Below are 11,332 nucleotides of genomic sequence, written 5' to 3'. Positions count from 1 at the left end.
TGTGGATAGCCAGAGGCTTTTTCCCAGGGCTGAAATGGCTAGCATGAGAGGGCACAGTTTTAAGGTGCTTGGAAGTAGGTACAGAGGAGATGTTAGCAGTAAGTTTGTTACACAGAGAGTGGTGAGTGCGTGGAATGGGCTGCCGGCGATGGTGGTGGAGGCAGATATAGGGTCTTTTACGAGACTCCTGGATAGGTACATTGAGCTTAGAAAAATAGAGGGCTATGGGTAACCCTAGGTAATTTGTAAAGTAAGTAGTTGTCCCTCCATATCTGTGGATTCAAGCAACCACAGATTGAAAATAGTGTACAGGTTTTCCCCTGCTATCTAAATGTAGAGCAGAAATGGTGTAAAGCGAAGAAGCAATTACCATTAATTTATATGGGAAAAAATTTTGAACATTCCCAGATCCAAAAAATAACCTACCAAATAACACATAAAACCTGAAATAACACTAACATATAAGCCGGAATGATATGATAAGTATGCAGCCTATATAAAATAGAAATAATTATATGCACAGTGTAGTTTCACTTACCAGATTCCGGAAGTCAGCGAGCGCACTGGAAGGTTCACGCATTTTTCTATCATACAGTTCTTTATAAGCATTTAAAACATCCTGCAAACCTGCTCTAAACCTATGTGCCCTTTCAAAATTAAAGTCATACTTTTCTGCAATCATTGCAGCACTGTCAATCGTAGCGAAAATCTCACGCAGTTCAAAGCTATGGCGTGCACGCTGCCTCTATAACGGCTCGCTGCAAAACAAACGCTGAACGCTATTTTTGCCGTGGCAGCATCAGCGTTCGCAGAAGAGCTACGATGGCTGCGTCTGTACTGAACATGTACAGACTTTTTTCTTATCATTATTCCCTAAACAATACATTATAACAACTATTTACATAGCATTTACTCTGTATTAGGTATTATAAGTAATCGAGAGATGATTTAGAGTATACAGGAGGATATGCATAGGTTATATGCAAATACTATGCCATTTTATATAAGGGACTTGAGCATCCATGAATTTTGGTATCTGTGGGGGGTCCTGGATTCAATCCCCCGCGGATACCGAGGGCCGACTGTAAATGTTCGGCACGGCATTTTGGGCCAAAGGGCCCGTATTGTGCTGTAGGTTTTCTATGTTTCTATGATTACTGGCTCTGTGACCACCGTATTGAATGTCCTCTTGAACATGTCCACGTGCTGAAGTTGGATTTCAGATTCATAAGAGGCAGTAACAAGATGATCTCTGAATTGTGGATACTTTAAAAAAGGAGCATTCATACATGTAGATCTACTTCTCATTAAGAGATAACTAATTAAAATAACACATACAAAATGCTGGAACTCAGCAGGTCAGACAGAATGAGTGGAAATGAATAAATAGTGGACGTTTTGGGCTGAGACACTTCTTCAGGATGGGGAAGGAAGGGGGAAGTTGCCAGAATAAAATGGTGGGAGGAAGGGAAAGAGGATAGCTAGAAAGTGATAGATGAAGCCAGGTACAGAAAAAGTAAATGAATGGAGAGGAAGGAATCTGTTAGGAGTAGAGAGTGGATCATAGGAGAAAGGGCCCTAGGGAGAGGTGATAGGCAAGTGAGAAGAGGCCAGAGCGGGGAATAGATGGAGGTGTGGCAGAAGGAATTATTTTAACCAGGAGAAATTGATGTCCGTGCCATCATGTTGGAGGATACCCAGCTGGAATATAAGGTATTGCTCCTCCATCCTCAGGGTGGCTTAATCTTAACACAAGAGGCCATAGACCGACATGTAGGAATGGGAATGGGAATGGGAATTAAAATTTTTGGCCACCAGGATGGACTCTGCTGGTACTGGATGGAGTAGAGATGCCAAACAAAGTAGTCACCAATTTACGACTGATCTCACTGGACGCAATAGATGACCCCAGTAGATTTGCAGGTGAAATACTGCCTCATATGTAAGGACTGTCTGGGATCCTGAAAATAGATGAGGAAAGATGTGTAGGGGCAGGAGGAGAACTTATTCTTGCAGGAATATGTGCTGGGAGGGACAAATGGACAAGTGAATCATGAAGAAGATAGGTAGAGGAGAAGGCAGGTTGCACAGAAGGATATGCTGGATGTGAATAGGATGGTAGGTAAGGACAAGAGAAACTCTATTGTTGATAACGGAGGGGGGGGGGAAGATAGGGTCAGTGCAGATATTTTAGAAATGGAGGAGATGCGGTTAAGGGCAGAATCAGTTGGTGGAACAAGAGGAACCCGTTCTTTGAAGGAGGACATTTCTGATGTCCTGGAAAGGAAAGCCACATTCTGGGAACAGATGCAGCAGACCAAGATTCTGACAGAAGAGAGTATTATTTTTACAGAAGACAGGGTGGAAAGAGATAGAATTGTGGGAATTGATAGGTTTATAAAAGATGATGGTTGTCATCAGAGATGGAGTCAGAGAGTTCGAGAAACAGGAGGCAAATACAGAAATGGACCATGTAAATTTAAGGGCAGAATGGTAATTAAAGGCAAAGTTCTCCATGTTGAGCAGTATTGAGGGTGACAAAGGCACAAAATGTACTCTGGGTGGGGGCCTTCAATTTCTATCACCAAGAGTGACTCAATAGTACCACCACAGGCCGACTGGGACTACAGAAGGTGGTGAGAAAGCCAGCACAAGGGATAAACACATTCTCATTCTCGCTAATCTGCCTGCCGCGGAAGCATCTGTCCATGACAGCACTGGTAGAAGTGACCAACACACAGTATCCGTGGAGACTAAATCCCGTCTCCACATTGAGGAAACCCTCCATCGGGTTGTGTGGCACCACCACCATGCTAAATGGGATAGACTTTGAACAAGCAACGCACATCAAGGTTGCTTGAATTTCCAGCATCTGCAGAATTCCTGTTTGTTGTTTGTAGACTTCAAACAGATCTAGCAGCCCAAATCTGGGTAGCTGTGAGGCGCTGTGGGCCATCAGCAGCAGCAGAACTGTACTCAACTACAATCTGTAACCTCATGGCCCAGAATATCCCCCACTGTAACATTACCACCAGGCCAGGGGATCAACCCTGGTTCAATGAAGGGTGAAGGAGGTCATGCCGAGAACAACACCAGGCAAGCCTCAATATGAGGTGTCACCCCGGTGAAGCCACAATACAGGATTATTTGCATGCCAAACACCATAAGCAGCAAGTAATAGACAAAGCTTAGTGGTCCCACAACCAACTGATCAGATCTAAGCCCAGTAGTCCTACTACATCCAGCCATGAATGGTGGTGGACAATCAAACAATTCACTGGATTAGGAGGCTCCACAAGTATCCCCATCCCCAATGATAGAGAAGCCCAGCACATCTGTGGAAAAGATAAGGCTGAGGCATTTTAAACAATCGTCAGTCAGAAGTGGCAAGTAGATGATCCAGTTCGGCCTTCTCCCCAGCAACCCAGATGTCAGTATGCAGCGAACATGATTCACTCCACATGACATGAATGTACTTCGATAATAAACTTGCTCTTAACCCTAATTAGCAATCACCCCCGCATGATGAGACAACCTACAGAGAACATATTCCCCACTGTAACATTACCACCAATAAACTTGCTCTTAACCCTGGTTCAATGAAGGGTGAAGGAGGTCATGCCGAGAACAACACCAGGCAAGCCTCAATATGAGGTGTCACCCCGGTGAAGCCACAATACAGGATACCTGCATGCTAAAGCAGCAAGTAATAGACAGGGCTAAGTGGTCCCACAACCAGCAGATCAGATCCAAGCTCTGTAGTCCTGCCATGTTCAGGCATTAGCAGCAGTCTTCAGTCAGAAGTGCTGAGTAGATGATCCAGCTCGGCCTCCTCCAGAAGTCCCCAGCATCACAGATGTCAGTATGCAGCCAGTCCGATTCACTCCACGTGATGTCAAGAAATGGCTGAAAGCACTGGATACAGTGAAGGCTATGAGCCCAGACAAAATCCCGGCAATAGTCCTGAAGACTTGTGCTCCAGAATTTGCTGCGTCACTAGCCAAGCTGTTCCAGTACAGCTACAACACCGGCATCTACCCAGCAATGTGGAAAACTGTCCAGTATGTCCCGTACACAAAAAACAGGACAACTCCAACCCAGCCAATTACCACCCTATCAGCCTACTCTCAATCATCAGCAAAGGAATGGAAGGGGTCACCAACAGTGTGATCATGCAGCACCTACTGGGCAATAACCTGCTTACCGATGCCCAGTTTGGGTTCCGTCAAGGGCACTCAGCTCCTGACCTCATCACCTCCTTGGTCCGAAGAGCTAAGTACCAGCGGTGAGGTGAGAGTGATAGCCCTCGACATCAAGGCAGCATTTGACTGAGAAAGGCACCAAGGTGCCCTAGCTAAAATAGAGTCAATGGGAATTAGGGGGAAAACCCTCCACTGGTTGGAATCATACCTGACACAAAGGAAGATGGTTGAGGTGGTTGGAGGTCAATCATCTCATCCTCAGGACATCACTGCAGGAGTTCCTCAGGGAAATGTCCTAGGACCAACCGTCTTCAGCTGCTTCATCAATGACCTTCCTGCCGTCATAAGGTCAGAAGTGGGAATGTTCGCAAATGACTACAGTCGGCCCTCCATATCCATGGGTTCAACCAACCGCGGATAGGGATCGAAAAAAAAAACGGAAGTTCTCTCTTCAGTACTCGTTGTTTGAGCATTGTTCACCTCGCGTCTTGTTCAGTCGCTACTTGTGGTGTGTGCACCCTTTGTTTCTGTGAAAAAATGGCTCCTAAAAAGCAATTAAGTAGTCAAACCAATTCCTCAAAGGCTAAGAGAGAGTGTAAGGTTCTATAATCTCGTTGTTTGAGCATTTGTTTGTCTCGCGCCTCGTTCGTTCGCTACTTGTGTTGTGAGCGAGGGGAAGGAGTTTAAGGCTAGTAAGGGATGGCTGGCCAGCTATGTAAAGCACTACAGCCTCAAGGACTTATAAGATCACGGGAGAATCGGGGTCGGCTGATGCTGAGGCAGCATCAGCGTTCCCAGAAGAGCTACGATGGTTGCGTCTGTACTGAACATGTACAGACTTTTTTCTTGTCATTATTCCTTAAACAATACATTATAACAACTATTTACATAGTATTTACATTGTATTAGGTATTATAAATAATCTAGAGATGATTTAAAGTATACAGGCGGATTTGCGTAGGTTATATGCAAATACTACACAATTTTATATAAGGGACCTGAGCACCCGTGGAACTTGGTATCTGTGGGGGGTCCCTGAGCCAATCCCCCGTGGATACCGAGGGACAACTCTACTTAATGATCTGCTCCATTCATTGACTCCTCAGATAGTGAATGCAGCAGGACATGGACAATATCCAGGCTTGCGCTGACAAGTGACAAGTAACAGTTGAGCCACACAAGTGCCAGGCAATGACCATCTTCAACAAGAGAGGCTGTAACCATCGTCCCTTGACATTCAGTGGCATCACCATCACTGAATCCCCTACTATCAACATCCTGGGGGTGACCATTGGCATAAAACAGAACTGAATTGAGCTAACCATATAAACATCGTGGCTACCAGAGCAGGTTTAAGGATAGGAATCCTGCAGCGTGTAATTCACCTCCTGACTCCCCAAAGCCTGTCCACCATCTACAAGGCTCAGGTCAGGAGTGTAATGGAATACTCTCCACTCGCCTGAATGAGTGCAGCTCCATCAACACTCGAGAAGCTTGATACCATCCAGTACAAGGCAGCCCACTGGATTGTTACCTCTTCCAGAAGTATCCAATCCCTCCACCATCGATGGACAGTTGCAGCAGTATGTCTTATCTACAAGATGCACTGCAGCAAGACACCAAAGTTCCTATGGCAGCACCTTCCAGACCACTTTCCATGATTCCATGATTTTGACCCAGCGACAATGAAGGAACGGCAATATGTTTCCAAGTCAGGGTGGTGAATGACTTGGAGGGGGATTTCCAAGTGATAATGCTCCCGGTATCTGCTGTTCTTCTACTTCTAGATAGTAGTAGTCGTGGGTCTGGAAAGTGCTGACATAGGAACTTTGGTATGTTGCTGCAGTGCGTATTGTAGATAGGACACACTGATTGAAAGTATGAGAAATATCACAGAGATAGGTAGTAAGGGATTAAACCAAGAGGGACAGAATGTAATTGCGGTTTAAGGACACAGGTTCAGAAGGGCAGGAGCAAACAGAGCTAATAAGCCTACCCGGACAGCCAAAGATGTGTGGATCTTGGGTAGGGGATAAAAGAAAACAGTGTAAAAGCAAGGTAAGAGAACTAAAAGTTTGGAGGCAGTTGATGATCCAGAGTCAATGAGGTCGGTGATGGTGTCAAAGACAGTTTTCTGATGGTCTGGAATGGGATCCTCTTCAAAGAGTACGTATGAGGATGTGATACCGTTAATGTTCACAGTGAATGGTGAGTCAGTTATTAACAGATTATCAAAGCCACAGTAATGCAAAAAGGAAGTACTGTTGAGTGCACAGCTTGAAACTATGAATGATACAACAGAAGTGTAATGGTATGACACTTACAATAAGAAATACATTCAGAATGAAGAACAGATACAGTAAATAAACTTCCTGCAAAATAAAATGCTGAGGAAAATCCTCTTGCAACTTCTTTCCCCTCCAAAATCTCACAGGCTGATCTCTCTACCTTGTCTTGTACTTCCTTACTACCAATTGAGATTATCTGGCCATTTGATTACAGCAGAGATTAAGCAGCAATTTTTTTTTCCAATTACTCAGGAGATGCTAGCTACGTGCAGGAGTGAAGGAGCCCATTGGTGGCTCAGGAGTTACATGTTGGTTTTGTACCCACTTTAAGAACCTGCTGGGAAGCCCTCTAACGATCGCGGAAGAAGAAGAGGACATACCCACGATACTAACGCAAGTCGACATCGATGATGACCCATTCACCATTGAGGAACTGAAAAAGGCCAAATATGCACTCAAACAGGGCAGGAGCGCTGGACCAGATGGGATACCACCAGATGTCCTGAAGAACTGCAACCCTGACGACATCTTGCTGGACATATGTAATACGACACTGATGAAAGGCGACAAACCAGAACAGTGGTCACTCTCAAACATTATCCCAGTCCCCAAGTCTGGATCCCTCACAAAGACAGATAACTACTACAGTATCAGCTTGACCTGCAATTTAGCAGAGTTATACAATCAGATGATCTTGGTCAGGATTTGCACTGCCATTGACCCTAAGCTAAGATTCAATCAGAATGGTTTTTGGCAGAAGCGCACAACAGCAATGCAAATACTTGCTCTCCGTAGAATCATCGAGGAAGTCAAGAAGAACAACCTACCAGCCGTGCTTGCTTACATCGATTTTCACAAAGTTTTTGACTCCATTCACCGAGGTAAAATGCTGAAGATCCTGAAAGCTTACGGAGGGCCAGACCGTCTACTGAGAGCAACAGAGTCCAGCCAAACCAAAACCATGGCCAAAGTTGTATCACCAGATGGAGTAACAGCAGTCTTTGAGCTCCTAGCTGGTGTGCTGCAAGGAGACACTCTGGCACCCTACAACTTTATAATCGTCCTTGATTACACTCTGTGTCAAGATCTCTATGATCATGACAAGCTTGGTTTTACCATAAAACCAGGACAAACCAAAAGGGTCAGACCGGTTACACTCCCAGATCTCGATTTTGCAGATGACATAGTTCTGCTCTCTGACCAGATGGAGGAAGCACAGCAGCTAATGACAAAAGTGGAAATTGAGTGCAATAAAGTTGGACTTCACCTAAATGCTAAAAAGACAGAGTACATGGTGTTTAACTGCGATGAAGGTATGCTCAATACCATAAAGAATGATACCATTAAGGAAGTCTTTGACTACAAGTACCTCGGGTCAAGAATGATGAGTTCGGAGAAGGACATAAAGATACGGAAGGCGCTAGCGTGGAGGGCTATGAACGACATGAAGGAAATCTGGAAGTCGAACCTGACCAGAGGGCTTAAAAAGAGGATTTTCATAGCAGTTATAGAGTCCATTCTCACGTACGGATGCGAGACGTGGACACTCACCAAGACTATGCGAAAGTCTCTAGATGGTTGCTATACACGAATGCTCCGGATGGCTCTTGACGTGAGTTGTCAACAGCACATGACGAACGTCGAGCTCTATGACAACCTACCGATGCTCACCACTAAAACCGAGGTGAGAAGACTGCAACTAGCGGGGCACTGTCTATGCCACCCCGAGCTACCTGCCAGCCTAGTCATCATATGGGAGCCCAAGCACGGGAGGATGAACCCTGGGCGCCTCCTGAGACTGTGGTCAACACGCTCCTAGAAGACAGCGGTGTGGCTAATGTAGATGAACTGAACACACTGATGAGGGAGAGGGAGAAGTGGAGAGTCCATCATCGTGCCCGACACCGGCCCCCTAGGCCTGAGTCGACATAGTAGTAGTAGTAGTTTGCACCCGAAGTAGAAAGGGTTTTGATTGCAATAATTTCTAAGATCGGCTTCTGTCCAAGATTCCAGTTTTATTTAATTACTTAAATTTAAATTCTACAGTTGTCATGGTGAGATTCTAATTTATGCCTCTGAACTGATGGTACAGATCTCTCACTGTTGATCGAATAACTTAATTGCTTTATTTCAGTGCTCTGTTCCTGGAAAGAGTAGCGACACAGTGAAATGGTGATCAGTAATTCGTTAGTTTTTCACCAGCCTAATTTCAAATTTTCCTGCGCTGCCGCGACAACCCATTACCACTGTTTTGAAAGTGCAATAAGCAGCATCAGCTATTGGCAGTCTTTAAAAGAAGCAAGTCATTCCTTTTATTTTTATAACGTGCACTTACTTCACCCCAGCGAAGTCTTCATTGAATAAAGGAAGTGCTTCTCCTAGTGTAGGCACAAACACTATATGTTATGTGTACAAGATAAGGTGGATGTTTTGAAAAACTTGACAGCAGTGTGTCTATGAAAAGCATTGCAACATGTATAGCACTGGCTCTTCCACAGTTAATGATATAAGGAAACAAAAAGGAGCTGGTCTAGTTCTTTGCTGACAGCAAATCAAAAAACAGATGTGCATAATGAAAACAATAAATGAAAGCTAGAGAAAGTTCTCATAATTGGAATTTAAACTCCAATTCAGTGAAGGCATAGAACTGTCAGGAGAGATAGTGAAGGTATAAACAAAATTATTTCATGAAGATTTAGGATGTGTGATTACAGTGAACGGTAGCTTCAGCATTTCTAGTAGAGGCATGGCATAACATTTTGTGTACTGCGTGGTGAAAAGCAGTCAGCAGACAAGGAAGCAGTTGATGAGTTCACTACGCAAACAGGATGAAATCTGCAGATGTTGGAATTTCAAGCAACACACATAAAAATTGGTGATGAATGCACAAGAGTTCACAGTTAGTTTCTGATGAAAATTTAAGTCCCAAGCAGTTCTACAATACGGATAAAACTGCCGTATTGACTCCCAAGTATAACACTGACTACAGAGGATGCAGAATCATCAACAGGTTAGAAAGCATCAAAAAATCATGGCACTGGTTGGGCTGTTCTAATGATGCGGGAATCCACTGGTGCAAATTGCTAGCAATCTGCAAAAAATTATGTCCCAGAGCTTTCAAAAGTATGACGCAGTTTCTAGTAGTTTACTGGCAGGCAAATAGAGGAATTTGTGAAAGAAATTAATCTGAGAGATATGATTTATGGATTTGCTAATGCTTGGAAGTCGGAATAAGCATCGACACTGAAGAATGGATGGCATAGACAGTGGTCTGGTTTCATGTTCATCTGGTGAGGAAATTGGAAATAACTTTAAAGAATTTAGGGTTTCAAAGCAAAAACAGATTGTACATGACCTGCTTTGTTATACTACAGATCTAAGAAATCCTGCTGCAAAGTATATTGAATCAAGGTTGGATGCAGATAACATTAGAGTGGGCTGATATAGATGACAATGAACCTCCTGTTTATTACTATAATGACACTGCAATTGTGCAGATGGTTGTGTCCAGAGACAAGGGACAGCAGGGGAGAAAGTAGTGATGAAAAAGAGGAAGAGGTAGTGAAAAAATGTTCATTAATAGGTTAATTCAGCTGACAGGTGAACTGATAAAAGGTCTCAAGCAATGCAGTTTTATTACTAAACAAGAAATAATAAATGTGTACATGTTACAAGATAAACTAATCAAAGAAAAAGCAAAATACATGAAACAGGTTAGCTTGCAGGATATGTTCAGAAAAAAATAACCAAGAAAAGTGTAAGACTCAGTGCTGTCCATTTCGGCTCACCCAGATGTGCTACCACAACCATTACCAGATCTTGAAGATGCTCTGTCAGTTTCATGACTACCACCAGGTCATGAAGTTTTAATTGTCTTTCAAGATAAAACACAAGACAATCCTGATGACAGCCCCTACCCTTCACTTTCAGACATGTATCTCTACTTTTGTAGACTCCAACTCTTTACCTTGGAAGTGGCAATAACCAACCTTCTGATGCAACTAAATACAGATACCTTGTAAAGTATTTTGTCTATATTGTACTTCAGTAAATTTTACTTGCTTTTCATTTATCATTTCTTTTTCTGTATTATCCAAGGTTGAGGTGATCATCAAGTGGGTTAGAGGTGTTTATTTATTTAATCTTAATCTAACCACCTGTGATTGAGAAAAATCATTAATCCAGCACTGCACAGGTCCCAATCATTCCAGATTGGTGTGGTTCCAATTTAGAGGGATTCTTACAATTGATGACACAAACAAAAATATCTTTACCTGGTTGCTCCAGACAAGACTATTAAAGGATACTATACATGTATCTGCCTCAGAGAGTTGAAGTGCATATCACATAACCATTGGAAGTTTACAACAGACTATTTACATATATCATAGAAAACCTACAGCACGATACAAGCCCTTCGGCCCACGATGCTGTGCCAAACATGTACTTACTTTAGAAATTACCCAGGGTTACCCAGAGTCCTCTAGTTTTCTAAGCTCAATGTATCCATCCAGGAGTCTCTTAAAAGACCCTATCATATCCACCTCCACCACCATCGCCGGCAGCCCATTCCACACACTCACCACTCTCTGTGTAAAAAACTTACCCTGACATCTCCTCTGTACCTACTTCCAAGCACCTTAAAACTATGGCCTCTCATGTTAGCTATTTCAGCCCTGGGAAAAAGCCTCTGACTATCCACATGATCAATGCCTCTCATCATATCTCCTCTCCTTTCAACTGTTTCCATATCCTTCCTGTAGTGACCAGAGATGAGCACAGTACTCATTTCAGTGGGATCTGACCAGGGTCCTATATAGCTGCAACATTACGTCTCGCTCT

The sequence above is a fragment of the Mobula hypostoma genome (assembly GCF_963921235.1).
Source record: "Mobula hypostoma chromosome Y unlocalized genomic scaffold, sMobHyp1.1 SUPER_Y_unloc_2, whole genome shotgun sequence".
In the NCBI taxonomy this organism is placed as follows: domain Eukaryota; kingdom Metazoa; phylum Chordata; class Chondrichthyes; order Myliobatiformes; family Myliobatidae; genus Mobula; species Mobula hypostoma.
This window is presented reverse-complemented; position numbering follows the sequence as displayed.